Source organism: Ochotona curzoniae, unplaced genomic scaffold, assembly GCF_017591425.1.
Source record: "Ochotona curzoniae isolate NIBS_2020 unplaced genomic scaffold, NIBS_Ocur_1.0 contig_66, whole genome shotgun sequence".
In the NCBI taxonomy this organism is placed as follows: Eukaryota; Metazoa; Chordata; class Mammalia; order Lagomorpha; family Ochotonidae; genus Ochotona; species Ochotona curzoniae.
In genome coordinates, this window is record NW_024466512.1 from 11,061,375 (window position 1) to 11,087,452 (window position 26,078).

At 38.7% G+C, this 26,078-nt stretch overlaps 1 protein-coding gene across 1 annotated transcript in view; it reads right to left on the minus strand.

Moving 5' to 3' along the window:
* The window catches only part of ATRNL1 (attractin like 1), a 538,040-nt gene that overhangs the window by 133,105 nt on the left and 378,857 nt on the right, over window positions 1-26,078 (minus strand). The gene's annotated exons all lie outside the window — the stretch shown is intronic.

Consider the following 26,078-nt stretch of genomic DNA (forward strand, 5'->3'; position numbering starts at 1 on the left):
GTGTGTTTCTAAAATGATGATAGCAACGGTTTCCTGTTCTTAATTAAAAAGAGATAATTATATGACACTCTTACAGTAGCACCTGGCACACAGTAAAATCTAGTTTAGGCCCCACCCAGAAGAGCTCCATACAATCCTTGAAAATGCACATGGGGGATTACTATGCGGCACAGCCCGTGTGAAGCTGCTGTGTGGGGTGCGTGCATTCCACAACGCCCCTGTGCTCCTCCGTTACACCAGTCTTGCCACCCACTTCAGTCTCAATTACTTTGGTTCTGGCCACTCAGGAACCTAAATAGAATTCCTAGCTACTGGCCTTGCCCTGATCCAGTCCTGAATACTGGAAGAAATTGGGAAGTGAAACACAGGATGGGCTGGGAGATCGTTCTCTCTCTGTGTCACTCTGTCACTCTGCCTTTCATGAATACACTTTTAAAAACTCATAGATAAGCTACTGAGCAACCGCTAATTATCCAAATATTATCCCCTAGTTTATACACATCTCATGACTTCAATGCTGCTGGCAAGGCCATGACCCTAAATATCAAGGAGATACTGAAAACTGCAGAAAAACACAAGAGCAAAAACAGAAATAAGTAAATAATAACCGAAATAAGTAAATATAACAGTATGTATGTTCTGACACTGCATTAACACAATCCATCCGTGTCAATTAGTATGGGTAATATTTCCACAAAGGAAAGGTAGAAATAAAATATGTACCAAGAATTCTATTGATACAACTGTAATAAATAATGTGTTTACTCAGAAGTATATATATATATATATATATTTAGACATGTAAAGAAATATTTTACTCAAATATATAGAAATACGTATAAAGTCCATCTGTTTCAAATGTAAAAGAAACTAAAACAAAATTCTAACAAAAAAGCTCCCTCCATATTTATAATGAAAGTCATATGTAGCAGGAGAAACGAAAAACAGAATATGACAGTTATTCTCATTAACAGTTTACATAATGATGCTCCAACTGCAAGGTCACATTAAATTATAAATGTAGTCTCTGTAAAAAATGTAGTTCTTATTCATATCAGCGATGAGTTAACACACCTTCTTCTCTAATGACTATTGGTAGATTTGTGTCACTGCAATAGATGATATCTTTTAGGGAAGGGGATGATGTAGTACTTAAAAATATTAACATATAAATTTTATTGTCTGAGGATTAGGACCAGCGTAATCTTGCCAAATTAATTTAGGCAAGTGTACTAGATAAATAAATCGGCACCCTTTCAGCTCTAGAAAGCAAGCTGAGCAACTGCAAGTCATTCAAAGTGTTTTCAGCTGCAACATTTCACCTTTCCGCGTGGTCTTAATCGTTACCCGACAGCACGTCTACCAAGCCGAGAGAGAGCAGCAGCGTTGAGAAAACTACAGCGAGAACGGAAGTCAGGAGTCATTTTTGAACAGGTCTTCTAAAACTATTAAATAAAAAATGCCATAAGTGCTGCAAGTTCTTGTAAATTCTAATTTCACATATCCCTTTTTTTGGCCAAAGGTTTAATGGGAGATTTTTATATATTCCTTTTGCCAAATGTTTAATGGGAGATGTACCCTTTCTGAAAGGACACATAAAACAGGTAAAAAAAAAAAAAAACTGCAAAAGTGTTGAGACCCTAGATAGTGTTCTGGAACAATCCTACCAAAGCATCTGATTTGCTGATTTATGACCCAGCCTTATATGCTCATGACTTAATTTGTCTTAAGTTTAAAACGTTTCCTATTGATGAATGTCATTATGTTTCGTATCTATTTAGATTAAAAGCCAAGTCCCACAAGGCAAGAGGCAGTCAGTTATTTTCATTTTATACTGTTGTTATGAAATATTGTTGTTTTTGAAATGTACTTCTGGAGTATGAGAATTGTTCACCAACATATTTTAAAACAGATTTCAGGTGTCTGCCAAAGGGAAAATAGTGTCATCTCAAAACATGACTCCAAATGAATTACATTTATAATGATTTTGTAATTTTTTTCCATTAGGTTTTCTCTGGCAGAAATGGCTAATCCTTTCTTCCATTTCTGTGCTTACTATGGCAAGCTTTTGACAGTCAGTATGCATTTTGAACAAAAGCATGATGAACTTCTAGATTCTGCATGATAGTTCAGCTTTCATAAACCAGACAGGAAATGGCTTCAGTCACTTCCTGGTTGGTGGAGGCTGCCCTTTCTGCCCTCCCAAAGCAACAGAATCCGTGTTCCATGGCCTTTTGGTAAGACGGCACTGAGCTCACTGCGCATCCCACGACGCAGACACTCCCTGGACACAGGTTAGCAGTCTCCCTGAAGAGGGAGGACAAAACTGAAACACTTACAGAAACAAGGGCTAAGGACAGATGGTTAACATTATTGGCTTAAGGTACATCTTTCATCAGGGGATGATTTGATTGGAAGTGGTTAAGATAAGGCATACACAGACGTATTCGGCAACGGTGGACATGCAGGGGAGGGTTTCAAAGTGAATGCTGGCGAGTAAGCAGTCTCTGATGCTGTTTCTTACAAATTCAGTTACATGACAATACTTTAAATGGATTTTCCAAAAGTTTCTCAAAGAAACTGCGAGGTTATTTTTAGTTTTTTATGTTCCTGGACAAGAGATTGTTAGAACAGTAAAATTATGTTGATGAAGATAGTAGCACAGTGAAGTCACGTTAATAAAGAGAGCTCAAAAGTCACAGCAACGTAGACACTAAGCTATGTGGGTGTAGAGCACTTGATTCTTAACCAGAATAGTTCAAGAACAATATCCCTCATCCACAAAGTACATAATTAAAGAGCTTAGAAAAGTGAACAATGGTTAGCTGTATAATTTGCATTTCAAAGATGATAATACTATTTCAATATCATGATTGCAAATAAAGGGCAGAATGGTTATATAAACACAATTGAAAGCAGAATAACTCACTAAAATTTTAGAACTTCCTGTACTAAAGTTTTATTTTGCTATTCTTGATCAACATTCCCTTTTCACCCTATTTGTTTCCTGTCAAGTTTACTCTACCCCACGTAATGTTGTGGAGACTGGGAGTTCTGACTGGACTTGGAGGGAACCCTGACTAGAGTTAGTCTAGGATCTTCTCTATAAGAACACACGTGGGGGACACAGTTAGGTAGTAAAGCAGGATTTACTAAAAGGCAAAGAGATAGCATATATTCAGGCATAAGTATGTATAAACTCAAGAGGATGAACTGCCCCCATCCAGGCTAGGGTCCTATTCATAGGAGGATGTATGTTGCTTCGGACAGAATCTGATTGCATCTGAGGATTGGGGTGTGACTGTAGCACCTGTGCTGGTCTGCAGGAAGGTGTCAGGGCATCTTGCACATCATGGAAAGAGGTTCTGTTGCCTGATGAGAAGTGGGTGTGCCACATCTTCAACCATGTTGAGTCAGCTTGGGTGGGATCTGGGTGGTATACATGGCCTCGTTGGGAGTCTTAAATTCTTTGTCCCTTGCTGACTTTCATAAAATTAAGATTTTTCTCAAGTAGCAGTAAAAATATAGTTCCTAGAGGATTCACAGTTCCTCAAGGTCAAGGCAGACTGTTGTCGCAAGTTAGACAAGGTAAAGGGTTAACTAGCCTGCCATTATCAAAGTCCTGAGCCACTAATGGAAAACACAAAGGATGTTCAAAGGAGGAGAAGGTGGGTTGCCCTTAACCGAAGTAAGGACCAGACCATGACTACATATGGTCAATTCTTTGGTTGAGGGGCAGACAATGACCACAAGGACGGAAACTTCACTGGACAATAGGAATATGAGCCTGTCCAGAAGCCTTTCACTTGCTTACCTACAGAAAATAAAAAGAAGTTATCTCCATTGAGCTGCTAAAGCAAAATGTCCTAGCCTGGATGGCTCAGACAACAGTTTTTCCTCGCAGTTCTAGCTATTGTCAATCTGAAATAGGGTTAGCTTCTAGTGAGGGCCCATCGTTGCTGCTGGAAGAGAGGTAGCTGCTTCTGGCAGTATCCTCACCTGGGATATGTGTACATTCACACTCTCATCTAAACCTCCTCACCTCCCAAAGGCCAAACCTCTTGATTCCATTGCTTTGGAAGTCAGGACTTCAGCATCAAATTTGGAAGAGGAAAAAACGCTTGGCTGCTAATGGTCATCATGGAGAAGTCTAGTGTGGAAGAGCAGAGGAACGGAGCTAAGAAGTGCGTTTCCTGGGCAGAATCAGACTGGCATCGAGAGAACAGAGAGAACAACACATTCCCCTTATTCTTCTCTGTTTGAACACATCTTTCTCCTTTCCTTTATTTCCTCCCACTCTTTCTCTCTGCTTTCTTCAATGCTTTTTTCTTGATCATTAAGTTAGCAGCAGGATGGAATTACAAAAATAGTACATACATTAAAGTCATACCCAATTCACTCCTTAGATCAGCCTCTGTCTTGTTACAATCTCAAGAGAAGGAGTTCTCTTTCTTTAAAATCAGAGTCCTTAATAGATGAAAAATAAACCCACTGCCTCTTAGTTTACTCTGAGCATTAAATTGTGGGAAGTAAATGAGACAAAAATTCTCTGTCATAATTCAACACAGGCACACAAAAAGGTCACTGCGTAAGATGCAAGTTGTGTTATTAGACAATGATCAAAGTGTGAGTCTGGGCAGCCCACCATCTGGGAGTGCTGAGTGACTAATGGAAATTTAATCCACCCTGTGCTGATGTTTGGCACCACCTAGTGGTAACTCTTCTGATTTAAAACTAAGATGGAGACAGTTCTGGAACCAGCCAAGGGGAGAACTTCTGGGACAGCTGTGGTGGTTGCAGGATTCTGCTGATGAATCAATGCAGAGTTGTTGGCCTGACACACAGACAGTGGGCATGGAGAATTCTGGGAACCCACCCCCAACTCCCTGGTTCCTGAAATAGGATTGTCTGATATTCCCCTGTCTGGTATCACTGTGGAATCCATGTCCTCCCCTGACCAGCTCTCTCTTCTGAAGAATACTGAGAGAAGGGATTGCATATCAGACAAGGACCACTAGCCAATCATTCTACAAGCTATGTTTGTTTCCTCCAAATAAATAAAAAACAAAACTTAAAAAACAATTTTTGAAAAATCAGGTTTCCCAGAATGTAAGTACTTATATTTGTTTGTAAGTTTGTTTTTGTAAATAGTAAGAATTAAAAATCAGTGCCTTATAATACAGAAAAAAAAAAACCCTTCCATTTTCATCATTCCAACATGGAATCTCCTCTCTAAGCATCATGTATTTTATTTTCTTTCAATTTATTGTAATTCTTTGATTGGCTTTAAGATTGAGATTATAAAAAAGCCAAACCTTATACTTTTATTATAAAAGTAGTGGAAATAAGGCACAATTCTTTCTGATTACTATGATTTCTGATGTTATGCAAGAATAAAACTATAAACTTAACATTGCTATTTTTAAAATTATGATTTCAAAATAAATCAATCCATTTGGTCCACATTGTCAGCAAAATGTATACAGATGGCTCAGATTCCAAAGAAAAGGAGTTGCTTTGCTGTGTGCCTTCAGAAATATGTCCCGTTTGAATGACTGGCCAGACTGCTTAGGGTTCACTTTCTTTTCTATATTAATGCTTCTAAGATTTTACTGTGATCAGTAAGAGTGAGAGCCTGGAATGGCGTAGGGTCTCAGTTTTTTACTTGTATGATTTAATTGTACTGAGTTTCTACCTGCACGTGTCACACACTGGGTTAAGAGCTGAGAACAAAATGATGGGACTTCAGTGTATGACAAAGATATTTCAAGTTGCAATGTCATGTGAGCTTCTCCAGTTTCTTCATGCTTTTTGTTTCCTTCATTCTCTCAGCTGAACAATTTGGTAATAACAAAGTAAGCTCTAGACCAGTAAGAAGGCAAAGTTACAGTGCGCCTGGACCAGGCACCCAGGGACAGGTGAGGACGTGCTTATAAATAAGGACAAATGTGGCCTCAGGATGTGCCCGCCGGGAGGACTCATCTGCCATCAGGCTGTCCTGTGGGTTCGAGAAGGCAATCCAACAGGTGCCTGGCTTGGTGTATCGGAGCCCAAGCAGGGTGGGAACAAGCATGGTTCCTGACTCGGGTACACAGTGTGTGTTCACGGGTACACAGTGTGTGTTCACAGCAGGGCAACCTCCCACAGAGATTTGGGGACCAGCACCTGGTGCAGGGGGTGGGGGAGTTCCATGCGTGCAGGGCCAGACTGACATGGGTGCTGGATTCTGAGAGGGCTGAGAATGAAATGTGCACTAAGGACAGCTGAGACAGGAGACGGATCGTATGAAAGCAGACTTTCTTAAGACAAAAAAATAGTAAATGTATTAAGAAAAATGGAAAACAATCTCATCCTTTGGGTTGCAAATGAAATTACATACATGGGAAGAGAGTTGGATCTAGTATACTGGACTGGAATTATAGCTACAAGAGTAAATTCACAGTGTTCAGTGTACACCCCACCTATGCCCCACACACACACTTACGCTTTCTGATTCCTGCTAACTGAAATACCTGGGAACAGCAAGGAGCATCCCTAATGCTATATTTTTGCTTCTAAATCCTATCCTTCACCAAAAGGGGTGAGGAGTTCCTCGAGAGATTACTGGGGCCATGGAAGTTTGAGGTAAGACTGGAATATCCTGTGCTGGAAAGTATAGAAATACTCACGGATTATAAAGATGTATCCCAAGGATGCAGAAGGTATATAAATGGCTCTCAATGTTTGGATCTCAGACAGTTTGAGCATTAAGATCATAACAGATTATTATTCAGGGAACAAAACAGGTCATGTCATTTAAGTAAGTGATACACACAAAATTTGATAGAAAATGGAAAATTTTCATAATTTCCAAGAAGCTTCATGAAATAAGTATGAACAGAAAGAGAGTAACTTGAGAGTGAAGTCTTGCACATGACGCCTTGCATGGGCGATTAAAGTGACTGTGAATGCTAATGGACAAATGGTAATTGTGCGCATCCTGCCGAGAACACAGGACCCGTTCTGCTGGTGCAAGTACTACTGCTAAGTGTTATATTACCTGCACGTGGTCACGAGGAAACATAAACAAATACAAGTGTGGGACAAGCTAAAGTCCTCTTTAGAATAATTCTTCAAGTGTTTAAATCCTAAGAAGTGTTACAGACGAAGGGTGACTAAACTCGATTATGTTGCTATGATTTTTCTTTAAATGATTAGAAGAATTAGTGAAACCTAAAGGGAGTCTGAACATTAGATCACAACAATATAGTAATTTTAATCTCTATTTTGATGGCTATTTTGTGGTTATGCAGAAAAAAAGTTATTATTGTTTTTAAAGTGTATTCAATTCTCAGGAGGTCTGTGTGTCTGGTGAAAACTACTCTCAAATGGAGGATGAGAGTTCTGTGTGTACACTTAGAAGTTTTATGCAAACACAATTGCTTCAAAAACAAAACCCACTAGACATCATTTCAAGGTTTGAGCTTTCTGCTCCTCTAGAGACGATGCTAATCCCAAATCCAAGTGGATCCACTGTTTCAAGACTGCCTGAAAAGTTGGTGTACGCATATGTATTTTGTCAGCAATGATTAAAAAATAGTAATGGTACAATCAATATGGATATGACACTGTTGTTTTCCCTCAGTAAAGTTTCATCTACATAGCTTTATTAATTCATGATTCACATCCACCCAATGAAATTATCCACTTAAAGTGCATGTGCAGAATTCATTGATTTTTAATACAGTTACAGAATAGTGCAACCATCCTTATAATCTAATTATGGAACATTTTCATCATCCCTCTTAAAAATATCCCATGCCCATCAGGAATCATTACTGGTACAATTTTGCTTTTAAAATACATTTCGTTTTCTACTGATTTCGAATGTGATAGCATCTACATATAATGGGTAGTCAATAAATAATTGACAAATGAATGAATTGACAACTGGTTGGAGCCACAGCTGTTGCCTCGCTGTTCCCATCTGCTCCTTTCCATATTTTCATTAGCAATGAAGTGGCCCCCAAGCGTCTTGCTGCCAAATTAAAGGAAGCTGTCAGCTTCTGGAAAGTTACTCTATAAAATTCATAGTAATAGGATCACCTTTATTGTGGTTTAATAGAATATGAATTTCTATTATAGCAATATATTTTAAAATATGAAGGTCACTTTAATACCCATTATAATCAGCATACTTGAACTTGAAACATTTGCAACGTTGGGAATCTACAATCAATGGTTATGTGAATCAATTAAATAAACTTCTTCAAAGGTAGGATGACTCCACAACTGAGCTGAAAATATACAGAGGTTATTTCTTCAAACATAACCCATGTCCAAACAAGTAGTAAAAACTTAGGCAATGAGCAAATTACTTTTTGAAAAATGTTTTATTTTCACTAAGGATTGGAATTAGGCCTTCTTTTTTTTAATCATTACCTCAGAGAAGAAACTTCAAAAATGGTAAGATTACTATTTTGTGATTTAAAAAAAAAAATCTAAGCCAATTTTTTAAAGTATGCACTTTGGGGTCAGCATTGTGGCACAGTGTGTTAAGCTGTTGTTTAAGCTTAAGCTGTCCTTTAAGCCATCAGCATCCCATGTGAGTGCTGGTTAGAGTTAGGCCACTCCACTGCTGATCTGGCTCCCTGCTGATGTGTGTGTGTGCGCAAATGCCGATGATGGCCCTCCTGCCTGGGCCCCAGTGACCACAGGGGGACCCAGATGGCGTTCCAAGCTCCTGACTGTTGTAGCCATTCGGGCAATAAACAAAGACGGAATTTCTCTGCTTTTCTTTCATTTTTTTTAAGATTTACTTTTTATTTTTATTGAAAAGTCAGTTATACAGAGAGGAGAGACAGAGAGGAAAATTATTGGTTCACTCCCCAAGTGGCCAAAACAGCTGGAGCTGAGCCAATCTGAAGCCAGGAACCAGGAGCTCCTTCCGGGTCTCCCATGGGTGGGTGCAGGGTCCCAAGGCTTTGGGCCGCCCTCGACTGCTTTCCCAGGCCACAAGCAGGAAGCTGGATGGGAAGCAGGGTCTCTGGGACACAAACCAGAGCCCATATGGAATCCCAGCACATGCAAGACAAGGACTTTAACCGCTAGACTACCGTGCTGGGCCCATTTCTGCTTCTCTTTCTCTCCTCTTTATCTGGAACCCTGTTTTTCAAATAAACAGTTATCTTTTTAAAGTATGTTCTTACATTTTATTTTCTTACAGGATACAATTATTCAACTACTTTCAATCTTCTACATACTACTTAATCTAAATGTCTGCCAATTACAAAGAAAGGGATTAATGTGCTATTGAAAACAGGTACTATCTCTGCAAAGAATAACTTTTTTTCTTAGGCAAAATAGATATTTTATATTTTTGTAACAGAATATTTTGCATTTAGTCTATCTGAATTTAAACTAATTAAGCAAAGGCATAATCATCTCAGCCATCACTTAAAAATATATTCTTTGAGCAAAGACAGAAATGCAAAATAGTGAAGCTAATAAATAAGAAAACTATAATTCACAAGCACACTTCTTACGAAACTTTCCAGATTTCCCCCCGATCAAAAGAGCTCCCAGAGTCTACAGAGACCATCTATTGCACCACAGTTTCGTTTCTAGGAAAATACAGCTAGCGGCAAGAGAAGACAGAACACTCAAAATGCTAGGAGGGAAGTTCATTCAGATACAACCTGTGACACTGCACACTGCTTTAAATAGGCAAAAATGGCACTATTTTGATCAGAGACGGAGATGCTACATCCTATATATGTTGACAGTGTGGTGATTGCTGAATCTAAGAATTCATTTCAGGGGCCAGTGACACAGTGATTGCAGCTATTGTGGAACTCGGATTACAGCTGAATGATCCATCTAATTCTAACGACATAAAGAGAAAATGAGTGTGGCTCTCTGGACTTCATGGCGTACAGAGAAAGGTGGACATTGTTCCGCTGAAAACTCGGAAGACAAAAATAATAGCTAACTTCAACTAGAGGAGGGTGAAGGACACTTGCAAATCGACAGAGATCCCAATGTGATAAGGCTTCATTTGCATAACCCCTGATTACTCATTTTGATTGTATATGAAATGATTGAGCACATTATCAAAACAAAATGAGATCATCGGTGAAGTGGCATGCTTGCTGGAATCTTTGGAATAAATCTACATGGAAATTGTGGCTTGCACATGTGACAACCCTAAGCAATGCAAAGTCATTCTGAGGATGGTGTCTGAGAACAAAGAGAGTTTGACTGTCAGGACATACCTGCTACTAGCGTTGATAAGAACTTTCAAAAATTTTCCTATTTGTTTCATGGAAGATAGGAATTAGGTGTTATTTGTCTGGTACTTATTTTGGCTTATGAGGGATGAATTACTTTTAGGAAAACTGAATTCCCATGGTCAACTGCCTCCTAATTTAATCAAAAGTAAAGAAGCATGCCCGGTAAAGGGCATGGGAGAGAACTTCAGAATCGACTTAGGGTTATATTCCAGATGCTGCACAAATGGCAAGATAAGGAAGACAATGAGTCTGAGTGTGGAATAAAGATTAGAGAGCTGGTGAAGGAAGAGGCAAGTCGGATAGGCCAAGAATGAGTTTTTGAGGGTGCTCAGGAATGGGTTCCCCTCTTCATTGTACAGAATGCCAGGTCTCTGGCCTGCTGCCTTAACTATTATTACTATTATTATTAGCATACATAGACATAAATGATAAGTAATAAAACAATACATACATTCGGAGAATGATCATTTTAAAAGGTCACCAGAGTGCTACCTGTGAGAAGAAGATATAGGGAACCTCTTATTTCTGCACCTGCGTGATGTTACCCACTCTTCACAAATGTCTGCTTCACAAATAAGAATGAGGAAAAGCAGAGGCAGGACGATGGTGGGATGGGGACCGGGAGGCATGAAGAAGGGATGAGCAATCTTAAATTGTCTGACTCAGTGAGGCCTCGCTGAAAGTGTGACAAATGAGCAAAGGGTTAGAGCACTTATGAAACTCAGCCATGTCATCTCTGAAAAAGATTTCCAACCAAAGGAAACAGGAAGTTAAAGGGCTCTGAGACAGAATGTCAAAATACAGTCTTCTTAATGTTACTATTGTTACTAGTTGTCACCTAACAACGTCCCAGTGTTTCTTTTCTTGCCCTCATTTGAGAGATGTAAGAATAAGGGAAAATGTCATCAAGGTTTAAAAACTCCCGAACATTCCTTTCTTTAAGACTAATGAAGCATTATACATGTGAGCAAAGAAACACATTAAAACTTTTCCACTATGAAGATAAGGTAGCAGAATATAGAACAAGGCTAAGAAAAGAAAATGAAATATTAAGCACAGCATTTCTAAAAATGGTGTTGGGCTAGGTGTCTGTGACACTAACACAGCTAACAGGTGAGCGTTGCGATGTAGCAGCTAAGGCCACCACGTTGGGTTACCACGCTCGATAACCAAGTGTCTGGGGTTGCCATTTTTTCCCTGCCTCCTGATTCAGATTCCTGTTACTGTGCTCAAATACTTGTGTCCTTGCAACACGTGTGGGAGACCCAGGCGAAGCTCCAGGCTGCTGGCTTTAGTCTGACCCAGCCGACATCTGGAGAGTCAACCAGTGGATGGAATTCTTTCTCTGTCTCAGAAAAGATGAGAGCAGCAATTTCATTTTTTTCTTTCTGTTTACCACTTCCACTCTCTAACGCTTCCACCCCAAAGGTTAATCCTGCACCTCTGGCTGATTGGCCGCTGTCTAAGACTAGATATTAAGTCGGCTGAACTTCAACCATTAGAAGTCAATGCTCAGAGACTTGGCTTTGGAAGAAAGATTTAGCATATGAATCTTTTTAATTCATGAGAGAGCTATTGCTTTCAGGTCAGAAGCTCCTGGTGGCAGCTTTGGGGACCAGAGACAGTGAGTGGAAGTTACAACAAGCAAGTCAGCTCCCAGGAAGCAGGCTCTTGCAACCAGAAAGCACATTTTCCCCTCTAATTAGCCTGCTTCAGAGGCCACTAAAGTCATCTTTAGTTAGATAACAGATGACCACTTGTCTCACTCTCCTGCTATCACAGGATAAATGAAAACTCAGATAATGTGTTACATGGTTTCCAAAGCCTGTGTTAGAAACACACTCAATGAAATTTGTTTTGAAGATAAGTGAAAGCATAGGGAAAAGATGCAATGGAATAAACAAGCTTCACTCTTTGGCTAACAAAACTCTTCTGTCACATTTTAAGCATGGTTTACTCGTGCTTCATCGTGTAGTTAATGCTTTTTAATCCATCCTCTATACTATGTTTCAATCGTCGCTAATTTTGAAACACACCCTCTTGCTTTTGTCTTTATGTTGGACAGCTATTTATAGATTTGATTCCTCGATTGTGCTGCAGTATTGAAACGGCCCAACTCTAACAGGGTATCTGCAGTTGTTCCGACATTTACCTCGAATAGTTTTTCCCCGGTTTCTGAGGCAGGAGGTCCTGACTACAGCAAATGACTAAGACCAGAGAGGAAAGAAGCCTGGCAAAGTGGAAGGTGGGACAACGATTCAAGACGGAGAAAGACAGACCAAGACAATTTACCCAGTAAAATCATGCGTTTCTTCTCATACACTCGCTCTATGTTTTGGAAAAGTTAACCTCAAACTCCTAGCTCCTCCAGGCTGCCATCAGGCACAATCCTTGTGCTGAGCTGTTTCAACTCCAGCACTTGATGCTCTTGGAGGAATGCTAGGTGTATTTTCACCAGCACCATCGGGGCACTATAATTTGTGCTGTGTATATTTATTTTGAGATGTGTCAGGAGGTACCGCGATTCAGGCTTTTTCATTTTTTCTTGACAGCAGACAATATTTTCAGGTATTTAGAGTGCCAACTTTCTCAACAACTTATATTTTATTTTCCTGTTACTTGAGAGCTAAATTGTAAGATTTGCTGGCAGATAAGACAAATTTTCTGATTTTTATCCCTTCTTATTTACATTGAATAACTAGTTGGGTGGCAAAGAACAGAGATCACAATCAAACTTGATCAAGCGTGAAACCTGTAGGGATTTGAACAACAAAATCTGCTTAACACAGGACACCGTCTGCAATAGGTGAATTCCCTGAAAATCTAACCGAGGGTCTGATATGTGAAGAGCTGGTCAGGTGCAGATGAAAAGCAAGCCAAATCAAGCAGTGATAACTGTAGAACCCTCTATTTTTACAACATGAAACATGGACGGTGGTAACACATCGCAAAAATCACCACTATGTTATTTCCAGGAATTTGAAAGGACACTGAAGTTCACAATGACCCTGACATAGCAATAAGATCCTGAGCCAGTTTTTTTGGCAACAGGGAAAATGGTCCAATTACAGCCTTTTGCCATACTTAAAAAGGCTTCTGACTGCTTCCTCCCAGGAGGTTGTTTATAGATTCAGGTAAGTGTAGCTTTCATTTGCTTTACTGCCTATCATGCTAATATCGCCAGATACATTAAATTTCATGCTTTCTGCCTAGTATACATTAGCATTATTTTCGTAGGGATAGTTTTCATTGTTGTGGTTAGTTGTGGCCACTACTAATTGTGCTTCTAATTACTTGCTTGAGAATGCCAATTGTTTCCATGCCCCCTCAAAAGTATGTGCAGTGGCTAATTAGGTCTTCCAGTAGACAACTGAAAATATGATTAGCAATTTGAAAGAACAGCTGGTTGTACCATCAGTTTTGTACCCATAAAGGAAGAAAGCTTTGGCTTTTGATCTGTAATTTATAATGTGAAATAAAATCTGAGCAGAACTGGAGGCTTTATAAAGCAACACAAATGTTTACAGAGGCAGGATCTTCAAATGTACCACGTATGTAGAGAAAGATGTTCCTTTCAAAAAAAAAAAAACACCATTGAAGTAATGGCAATAATTTCCCAAATTAAACTCAGTTCTATAAGGAAGTTCCAAGGTAATTTTGCTAGGTTAGGTATCATAGATGGATGGATACTACTCAAACCTCAGTCTCAACTCAAAGGATATGCTTAGTACACTGAGATACCATAACTGCTGTATATGGATCCAGAAAGTTCCATTTTGTTGTCGTTGCTAGGAGCAGGGGCTAGCCCATGTCTTCTAAGGCAAAATGCTGTACAATCATACTCATTTCCTAAGGCTGCTGTAACAAATCATCCAAGCCTGGTGACTTAGAGAGTAGGAACGCATCTTCACACAGTTCTGAAAGCCAAGGGTTTGAAATCACTTCCACTGGGGGAAGTCAGGGTACCAGCAAGGTTGCCGCAGCAGAGCGTCTGTCTGTGCTTGTGCAGCTGCAGTGGTTCCTTGGCTGGTGCCTCCACTGCCCTGCTCTCTGTCTCCACGGCACATTTCCCTTTCCGTTTCTGATGCCTGTCACGTCTTCCCTTACCTGCTTCTGGTCACGTAAGGGAAGATATGGCAAGCTAATAACTTACTTTGGACTTTACTCATATAACCCAGGACAAAATCCTACTCCAAAACCTTTCACTTAATCAGCTCTAAAGACCTTTTTTGGTGTTTTCTTTATTTTCTAAAAAAAAAAAAAAAAAACAAAGAGCAAAATTCACAGAATCTGGGGATTAGCAGATGAGTTTCTTTTGGGGATATGGAGACTAGGAAAAAAATTTTTTGACCAACAAGAAAACCCAAATAAAACAGAAGCACATTTTTTTTATCAAGAATCTGAAGAAATATCACTCCAAAATAGCTATAGCTAATATGAGATGTATTTTTAAATATAATATCCTTAGTACATTGTTCATGGGGGAAAGCCATGTAATCTTAATTGTATTAATGAGACAAAGGGGCTACTTTAAATAAAACAAATCAAAATACTACTGTTCCATAGGCTCCAAGTCATTAAATACAGATTTTCCAAGGGCCAGGAAAGTAAACAGTGACATTCCTGGAATTAGCTGCATCAAGTGGAAACAATTAAAGACCGAGCATCAGCTTCAGTTGCCTGAATGGGTAAAGCTCAGCCATACATTAATGCTGCAAATTTCTATTCTCAAGAGCTTAGAGAGTACAATGAATTTCCAATCTTAGATATCATTCTTTTCTTACAGAATGACCTTCAATTACAAGCAAGACACAGTGCGCTTGAGTACAAATGTACTTCCAAACTCACTGGCAGCTTACACATTGCCATTGAGGTGGATTGTTACACTAAAATAACAATCCCCAGACTGGGAAGACTAAATGTTAGATATGAATTCACATAACCAGCCCAAGAACCCTTGATAGTCTCAACTTTAGTAATTAATTGTGAATAAAAATAAACATTATTGTTTAACCATAGTTGGTAACAGACAGACATAATAAAAAGAATGTTTGATTCTTTCTGACCTCAACTTGGCAAACTTCTCATCTCCAAATAAACATGATGTTCAGAAGTCTCGAGATGTTGCCATCACTCTGTCTGTTTATAGGTTTAACATTTAGGGGATTAGAATGCAGGGAGCAGGTCAAATGAATAACTATCACCATAGCAACTTAATATTAGTGTTGTTGATGAAAGCAGGTGAGGAAAGAGAAGCCTGTAAAAGAAGTCTGTAAGAACTCTTACTAAACTGAATACTGGTCCTCAAAACATTGTGTTCACTTAGAACCCCAGAATATGACCTTACTTGGAAATTGGGTCTTTGTCAATAGATATTAGATTTGATTAGGAAGGACATATGACTAATGACTTGCTGTACATTAAGAAAGAATCACAAATGATGACGCAGACAGAAACGGGAGTGATGTAACAATAAGCCAAGGAATGGCCAGGAGCCACCAGAAATGAGCAAGTGCCAAGGATTCTTGCAGTAAAACTTGAGAAGATAGCATGGTCAACACCTTTATTTCAGACTTACACCCTCCGGATGTTTCAGGAAAGAAATTTCTGTTGTTTAAGCCACTTGTCTATGGGAATTTGCTATGCTATCACTAGAAAATGTTTGCTATCAAGAAAGTGGTACTGCTACAACCTACAAAATAGGCAGTTGGCTTTGGAATCTGACAAAGGGTGAGGCTGAAAGAGTTCTGAGGCATATGATAGAAAAAGGCTAGTTTGCCATTAGTAGACTACTGATACATACATACATGTGGATGTTACATGTGAGTCTATTGAGCAGTCAGCAAGCACTGAGGCAAGTCATGGAGAAATCTATCACAGAACATGTTGTCTCATAAACAGGACATCACTGGAAATATGAAAATTAAATGTATCTCTGATGAGGTTTCAGATGGAAGTGAAACACATTATTAGGAACTAGAGGAAAGGCAGTACATAGTCCTAACAATTAATAATTGCTGTGTGTAGTGATATATATTCTCCTTTAATTTTTACAACATTACGTAAGGTGTTATTATTCTAATTTTGCAGAAAAGGAAACTATCATTTGGAGAAGTTAATCTTTTCCTTTAGTTGACAAAAAAAAAGCAAACCAAGTGCTTTCACCGCAGAAGCGGTGGCTGCTTCGTCGCGGATTGTCAGTGTGGACACTGAGAACCATATCCCGACTGCCTAGATCACAGGGAGTATGGGTGCCCTTGGAGGCTGAGAACTCTGACGTCACTCATTTCCTATTGGATTTCCCACATGGGATGGCAGCAGCCCCAAACCCTCTCATAGGGTCTGGTGACATCAGAACTACTAGCCAGGAGCCCCGGGTGGTACTCAGAGATAAAAGGTTTGTAAATCTCCTTCTGGACTCAGGAGAGGAGCTTTCTCTGGTTCTTATCTAGTTCTAGCCTTGGCTCCCAGGCCTCTCTTACACCGACCATCAGGGTTGCTTGTGAGCCCCAAAATTAGTTCCAATAGACAGAGACTAATAAGGGTCAGCTAGTTGATAATCACGCAGCTTGTACCTCAATGATCAGGCTTCCCATCTGGCTTTTCAGATAGACAGAGAGAGACACAGATATAGATATAGAAAGGCTGGAACAGCCAGGGAAAAGGCCAACTAGCCTATAATCGCTCAGCCTGTTCTTACTGGTCAGGCTCCCTATTTGCCTGGACTTTACTAGGTAGGATGTAGAGTTAAATTTTTCCTCACTCACTGGGTTGTTGGGGATTTCCCTGCTCACCTTCCTAATAAAACTTTTCTATTCTTCAATTGTTAAAATGCAAATTGCTGCAAAACCATGCTTGATCACTATATACTGCAGCTAAAATTGTGACTTAATTTTCTTCCCCCCCCAAAACTTTATCAATTTATGACTGTTAATGCTAAACAAATGTAATAGTATAGAAACTTTGATGTTAAGTTTGTACTTAGCTGTTATATATATGATGGATGTTAATGCTGATACTTCCACTGTTCCTGTGCCACTCAGATTTAAGTTAAACTCAAAGACATGTTATCTTGGGAGAAAAAAAAGGGAGGTTTATAGCAGCTGGTTGTGTATATACTAAAATTGAGATGTCAAGGAAGTAGTTCCAGGATGTGATTAAGAACTTGCATTTCCTAACATGTTGGTCACTCAAAAAAAAAAGCATTCAAGACATTTCACTACCAAGTTGCCATTCAAAGAATTTGCTATTCATTATTTAAATGAACTTACAGATTGAAGATATAAGGGTCAAAGAGGTAAAGGATTCTCCCAACAGCCTTATTAGGATAAGCAATAGAATCAAGAATTAAACAGACTGCCAATTTCAATTTCTCAGCCTGTTTCTCTTCTCCAGTAGCCAGATGAATGGAACCAGTTGCTTAATAACCAAGTAAATAAGATAAAATTACATGAAGTGATGACCTCCTCATATAACAAAACAAGGAATTATTTGATGCAACAGTCAACATTAGGAATAATATAATACTAAATGAATCCCAGAGTTACCATTTGCCACTATTTCTTTTTTTTTTTAAGATTTATTTATATTTAGTATAAAGGCAGATATACAAAGAGGAGGAGAGACTGATAGTTCACTCCCCAACTGGCCACAATGGCTGAAGCTGAGCCAATCCGAAGCCAGGAGCCAGGAGCTTCTTCCGGATCTTCCACGTGCATGCAGGGTCCCAAGGCCTTTGGCCATCTTCAATTGCTCTCCCAGGCCACAAGCAAGGAGCTGGATGGGAAGCAGGGTGGCCCGGACTGGAACCGGTGCCCATATGGGATCCTGGCACGTTCAAGGCAAGGACTTTAGCCACCAGGTTATTGTGCTGAGCCCATCCACTATTTATTTATTTGGTTCAATAATCTGGATACTTTCAAAAGATCCCTTGATATGCTTGCTTTACATCTCTGTGAGGAAAGAATTACTAAATTGAGGTGATTAAAATCTAAAGCAGGTTGGGTCCAATGAGATAGTGTAGTGGCTAAAGTCCTTGCCTTGGGTACGCTGGAATCTCATATGGGTGCCAGTTCTAGTCCTGGCAGCCCCCACTTCCCATCCAGCTCCCTGCTTGTGGCCTGGGAAGGCAGTCGAGGATGACCCAAGGCTTTGAGACACTGAGCCCGTGTGGGAGACCCAGAAGAAGCTCCTGGCTTTAGATTGGCTCAGCTCCAGCCATTGCAGCCACTCGAGGAGTGAACCATCAGATGGAAGATCCTCCTCTCCGAATATCTGACTTTCCAATAAAAATAAATAAATTTTTTTTTAATCTAAAGCAGGTTAGATCTACTAAAGTTCTTACTGAAGAATGTTTAACAACTTAAAAACACTGGAGCCCTGTGGTATATGGCCTCCCTACCACTTTATATGACTAAAATTAGTATGAAAACATTTAGACCTGAAAATGTGAAGGCCTTCCATTTCTAAAAGCAAAGTAATGGTATCTGGCGAACTCTTTCTAGGGTTAATAGTTCACTGTTTGGGCCTGGCGCAGTGGCGCAGTGGTTAAGGTCCTCGCCTTGCATGCAGGGGATCCCACATGGGCACCGGTTCTAATCCCGGCAGCTCCACTTCCCTTCCAGCTCCCTGCCTGTGGCCTGGGAAACCAGTCGAGGATGGCCCAAAGCTTTGGGACCCTGCACCCGTGTGGGAGACCCAGAAGAGGCTCCTGGATTCGGACTGGCATAGCATCAGCCGTGGCATGCACTTGGGGAGTGAATCATCGGATGGAGGATCTTCCCTCTCTGTCTCTCCTCTCTGTATATCCACCTTTCCAATAAAAATAAAATAAATCTTTAAAAAAAAAAAGCTCTAGATCTTGAGTCCATTTACATTTGACTTTTGTGTATGCTGTAGATGGGGTCACAACAATTGTTTTCTTTATGAATATTCTACTGACCCATCACTATTTGTCATTCTTCATTACAATATTACGTCACCATTGCAATATTTCAGATTACACTATCCACTGTCTGTTCAGTTATCTTTGCATAGATTCCATGGTTGTTAATGCAATTTTATAGTGGATTTTGATATTGGCTTTTTTTATTGTTTATTGTTTGGATGTTACTGGCCTTTTATATTTCTACAAATATTGTAAATATTTACAATTTCCACAAAAACTACCTTTGAATTTTGCTTTCGAATCTATTTTTTTTTTTAATCTATTTTTACTTTTGGGGGAACTGACATAAGAACTAAACCTTCTGATTTTTTAAGATGCAATTTCACTCCATCCACTGGCACATTCTTGGTTCTCTTAGTAATGTTTTTAGTTTTCAGTGTTCAGACCTTACAAATTTTTAAAAATTATACCTATTTTAAGATACCTGTTGGTTGATATTATCATAAACAGGAAAACTTTAAAATATTACTTTGTATTGGTCATCTGCCACCTGTTTCATTCTAAACACGGCAGCAGAGCAGTCTTATGTGCCGCTCTGGCAGCTGAAAGTAAATATCAAGTAAATGGTAGAAATATACTTTGGATATGTACTCTAAAGATAGAAAACTGGGTGGGCAGATGAAAACATATGCTCTGGGAGTTAGTGAAATCCTAGAGGAATTCTAAGGATTTACCCTGTGAATCTTTGAGAATGTTTCATTAGGAAGTTTCAATGCAGTTGACGTAAACGATTTTCTGATACCCAAAATTTTCAGGTGCAAATAAGTAGTTAGGTGGCCAAGATATAATGTTGAAAAACAAAAAATAAAATTAATTCATTCACAGGCTCCTTCATTTAAATACTCAGGTTTCAACTACCAGTTATTTTAACTACTCTTTGGACATGAGCAGAAGGGAAGCTAATTTGAAGTTAGGCATTCTGGTAGGTGCCCCTGCTTGCACCTGCTAGTATCGTTTGGTTTAAGAATCATATGTTGTAGATGCAGGCATGGGTTATACTGTGGCCACTCCCTCACAGTGCAGGCATCCCACCAGCCTTAGCTGCCCCCCCGCCCCCGCAGCAGACAGCTGCCCTAGGGTCTCAGCCGAGGCATTCACCCTCAGGTAACCAATGCTGGGCATTAGTACTCGGCCAGCTCACTGCTACCCTCTTTACTGTGTCCAAAACTAAACACGTTCCAACGTTTTCTCCTATATGTCCCTGATTTCTATTTCTAGTAAAAGCAGCACCAAGCCTCTAGGTGCTGGGCTTCAATTAGAAACTTCTCTGCAGTGGCCTATAAGACAGGTGACCATGGAAGCATTCTGTTCCAGGTATGCGCAAGAAAAGAGCCCTGCTTGAAGGAATTTAAGAAGAATAATAAAGCTGACTAAATATCTGCCCTTCTTTTTATTATCATCAGAAGTTGGCAGTTCTAAACAATGCCAGTCACCTACTGTACTCCACTTGGGTACGTTCTGCTGTGCTGTTATTCTTGACATTAAATTATTCTGAAATGTCTCCGCCGATGTCCCTGCTTCAGGCCCTCACTGGCATGTAATCGTCTTTTGTCTAGATTTTAATTCCCCTGAATTATCCTACACAAGCTACTAGGTTACAAAAAAAAAGTTTTTGCACATTTCAAGCCTCAGTTCATTAGCCTTGACTGACACCAAGGTGCCAAAAGCTTTAAGTTCAAGACATTTAGTTTGCTATTCAAGACTTCAGTAGTCTGGCCCAGTCTTCCATTCAATCACTTTTCTCTCCAAATGCTCCTCATTGGAGCTGGAAAGAATTTCCATATATGTGCCTTCTTTTTGCTCCTGGCGATTGTACTGCATATCTGTACACACTAAAACTACAGACTAAATCAAGGTCCCTCCCTGCAGAAAAAAAATCTCTCTTAAAGTCCAGCTATTATTTTGTAATTTACATAGATTTCCATCTGGTTTCTTTAAAATGCCATTTCCCACTTCACATTCTGTATTCCATCAATTTTTTTTCTTGCCTCTTTTAATAGACCATAAGCTTCAACTTCAAATCTGGTAGATGCTAGATATCTTGCTTATATCTCTCATTATTACTCATATTAATTGAAGTGGGGTTAAATTCATTCACTTTGTCCATGTTTTGTATGGACCAAAAACTGGACAAATACATCCTGAAGTGGGGGAAGGCTATGATAATCAGATAAAATTTCTAGCAGATTGGTGCTGAAAGTTCTGCTCATTCTTCTCTTTTGTCCTTAACTCTCAAAGAGAGTCCTGTCCTAGACTATCACCCTCTATCCCATTTTGTTTTGCTTTCCACCAGAACCGCACATTCTTTCATGTTCCAAAGAATATAAATAGGCAATAGAAATTTCATCCATTTTCATGTAAAAACTATAAAGATCTTGTTCCTCTTCTGGACTCTCAGCACATACTATCTATATGATTCACTGGATTCTTAAGCATGTCCTACTTTGTTATGGGATTTATATTTTTAACTCGTACATTGTTCTTTTTCCCAAGGGCTGGAGATTTCCTCCTCATCGCACAGAAAGTCTTTTGTGAGTAACAGTCTCATGGTTCCCTTTCTCCCCCATTGCGTTCAACACAGGGCTCTCTTTTGTGGAATGAACCGTTTTATAGAAAATAGCATGTTCAGCCGGAGTTATGCACAGGGCACCCAGATCAAAATACACCAGAATTAAATTAAAACTTGGTAGAGCTAATCATAAAATACATCAAATGCCATAGAACCAAAGTCAATTAATTTTCCTTTGTGTTACAGAATTGAAACTGGATTTTGAAATCTGTTACAGTAAATACACTATTACTTAGAAAGCACATTAGATTTCTTTTTATAACAAATATTTTAAAAATATTAAATATTGTTAGTTTAGAACATTTTCTATTGATTTTTTCTTTGTTTTTGACTTTTTAAAGGTTTAGATAACTTTTTTTTAAAAAAAGTTTTATTTATTTTTATTGGAATGGCAGATCTACAGCAAAGAGAGATAGGGAGAAAGATCTTTCATTCAAGACTTCACTCTGGAGTTGAACTGATCTGATGCTAAGAGCCTCTTTTAGGTTTCTCACATGGGTGCAGGGTTCCCAGGCTTTGGGCCATCTTCCTCTGCTTTCTCAGGCCACAAGCAGGAAGATGGAATGGAAGTGGAGCAGCTGGGACACACACCAGCACCCATATGGCATCCCAGCACTTGAAGGGAAAAAATTAGCCAATCAAGCATTTGCAGTGGATAACATATTTTTAATTGATGTAACAGTCAAACCTTAATACTGAATTAGAAAAGGAGTTTAACAAGTAAGTGAAAAAACTCCATAGTTCTATGGGAGTGTAGGCAAGAGGTATAAACAATATAATTCATTAATTTGTCAGTAAACAAACAAAAAAATCTAGTAACAAATTAAAAATAATTTGTGCCTACATTTTGAATGTTTAGTGTCCATCATCTTGTATGTTTCATTTACTGTTTACCTCTATATTATATGGTAAGTGTTATTATGGTTCTTTGTAAAGAAAACACGAGAGTTCAGTGATTTAAATGACCTTGTCTAGGGTTATGCAGATGGTGTGTGGAAGATCAGGGATTCAATTTTGGTCTATTACTGTGTTAGAGTCAGTGACTAGACAGTCTTCTCAACTAGACAAACGGAAGTCCCCACTTCATGCTGCTTTTCTTAATGGAATTCCAGCATTTAGATATTTTAATTGTAGCTATCATATATCTATCCTCTCAAATGTACAACTCTTAACATTTTACAATATTTACTATATCACACTTTTATCACAGTTTTTTACATGTGTCCATTTGTCAATCTATCTTTTTTTGGAGATATTTCTAAGTAAATTGCAGATATCAGCATATTTTACTAAAGCTTTCATATATATAATTAATAAATGTTCATTCTTACTTGTTCCCAACACCATGACACTATGGAGTATACTCACTAGAAAAACACATAGTTTTCAAAACTATTTCAATTCTGTAAAATTACTGGATAATAATTTATACCATTTAATATTTTTAACTTTTTAAATTATTAATAGGTAGCTAAGGCAGTTCAGTGAACCTTTCTGACCCAAATGTTCATGAAATGAGAAGATTAGAGAATAATGAACAATAGTTTTTGCTTTAAATTAAAAGGGGTAACACAATTCTTTCTCATTTTTAACACAAACAGAAGCTACTCTAATACCCTTACCCAATCAGTGAAGAAGTTACTAAGCATCTCCTGTTTTCAAAACACTGCTGGCTGCCATGGACAGTGAAAGAAAGATGTATTATGGCATATGCAGAGAAGTGAGGTGTAGATGTAAAGGAATTAAAAAAAAAAGACAAGGAAGTTGCGTTCAATGAATGATACAGAGAAGTACGGGAGATGAAAAACAATAATTGCAGTTGCAGTGAATAGGAATGCCTCCACAGAAATTTGAATTAAGCCTTTAAAGTCAAATAGAATTTGTAAGAGAATAAAAAAAAAAAACCTTGAATTTTGAGAGATTAGCAAGACTACAGCACAAAGGAATGTTCAGGTTTAATATGGCTAAGAATAGAGAGTTAGCCTGGATTTGCAGACAGAGATGAGGGTTTGTGATAAAAAGGCCGAATGGTGCTTGATTTCAAGGGCAAAGGCATTTGAATGCCATGGGAAGGATTGTAAACTTCAGTAGGTTCTGGTGAGCCCTTTGGGAGGTTTAGATTAAGGAAAGGATTGAGCAGCACGGCAGAAACAACACTTTATTTCTTCAGAAAAATGTGACTGGAACAAAGAAACATCATTTAAAAGAAAAGAGTCCACCTAGAACAACCCAGCAACCCTCTAATTACGCTAACTACCCATCGATTTGCAAGCAGGTGTTTCTTACCGACCAGTTCTGGGCTCAGCGTTGTCCTTCTCTGGAACAAGCGCTGTTCGGAATCCTTAGTACACAACAAAGCACAGGCCTATCGCCACTATTGTAAGAACCAAGGCAATAATATTTATTTTGCCTTTGCAACACAACAAAACAGACAAACAACAAAAATCCCAAAAGGTTATTATTCTGTTTTCCATAGTTACTGGGGAAATGTTTAAGCACAAGATGAAGCCCAGGGTAGACTCTGTCCTACCCATTCTCTCCCATTCTGCCCAAGTCTTACCTCTCATTCCTTGTCAAGGCACCCATCTCTACATGACAGCAAACAATGCCAGGTGCTTTAATGATCATTTAATTTTAATGGAGACTAGAAAGGGGAGTAGCTGGGCTCCCCATGTGCCTGGCAAGGAGATCCCTTCAGGACAGTTAGCTGAGGCCTCGGCTCCTTCCACACAGGCCTCTTTACACACAGGGATGTAGGAGTTTCCTTACAGATGCCCTACAGGGGAATGTCTATTCAGGAATAAAATCTTGAAGACTGATTCTGATGCTGAATTTACTTGCTAGAAAATGTACTACGAATTCTCAAACTATCTTATTTATTTTAAAGATGTGTATTACATTCATGATTAACCTTGACAACTGCCTTGATCAGAAATTGATTATACTGTCAAGAAAGAAGTATGCCTATCATGGTGCTTAATTGTTACTTCTAGTATATTTCTTCAATACGACAGACTTCACTTTTGTATAGATACACTTTCTTCTCCCTAAATACTTTGCCATAAATTATCATACTGATTTCTTCAGATGTCTTACCTATTTGGAAATTCACATGGTAAATTTGTCTTTTTAAATTTAAACATAAGTTTTCATATATCTTTGGAGGGTTTTGGTTTCATGTTTACTTTGTCATATTGTAATGGGAAGACTATAAAATCTTAAAAAGATATTACTCAGAAGAATCATCTAACATCACAAAAAGATAGTTACTCGATAAACATGTACTGATTGAAAACACCACTTGCTAAAGTCAAAGTCCTCTGATGAAAATGGGAGACTGTGTAAACAAACAAAAGAATGAATTAAAAGTCATTTTACTCGGAAAGGATTTTAAAAAGTACTAGTTTGAAAAATTCAACCAAACATTGAAAATTTAATTCATTTTTTAAATACTATTCAAATTTACAAGCCAGTTAGCTGATAAGTTAAAGGTAAGTGTCTAAAGGGAAATATTCGGAGGTAAATATTTCAGAAGTATGCACTTAAGAGATGCACTAGATCTAATGTAGGTGTTCGCTCTCTATTAACTTTGACAAATGGGCTTTCTAATGGTCAACTTTGATCACAAGCAGGATTTATGATTATTTTATAAGGCATAGTATTAAAAATTAACAGCTAGTCATTCCAAAGCTCAGTGCCAGTCATCTCTCAGCTAATGTCTTATGACTATTAGTCAACAGTGTAAAGATACCATTCTTTCATTTCACTTCTTTTGGTGCCTGTGGACTGCAGTTTGGACGGGAAAAAAAAAAAAAAAAACTGATAGCCTTCCATGAAAGGAATATGACCTAAACCATTTACTCTACACATATTTTAGTAAAAGATCAGTTGCAAATGAGTAAAAGTTTAAAAAGAAGAGTCATGAGTGGTCTCAATCTTGATGAGGAAAAATGAAAAATCTCAGAGCACTCTGTCAGTGGTGGAATTATCGTTATGCTAATATTATAGTCACTTGTCAACAAAAGATGAAGAGGGGTAAATTTAATTGCAGAATGAAAATGACTCCTACTGTTGGACTACACTGCGGTTGAAATCAACACTGAACCGGAAGTAAATATTTGCGTATGTAGCCAGCTCCTTAACTTCAAAATGGAATGAGAAATATTGAACCAGAGATACTTTCCATAGTTTAGGTTATGAAGAACTTTAATTTCCCTACACTTGTCCTTTCTGCACCTCTTGTCCTAAGCCACATATGGCCTTCTTTCATCTATTTTAAGATTAGTCATAG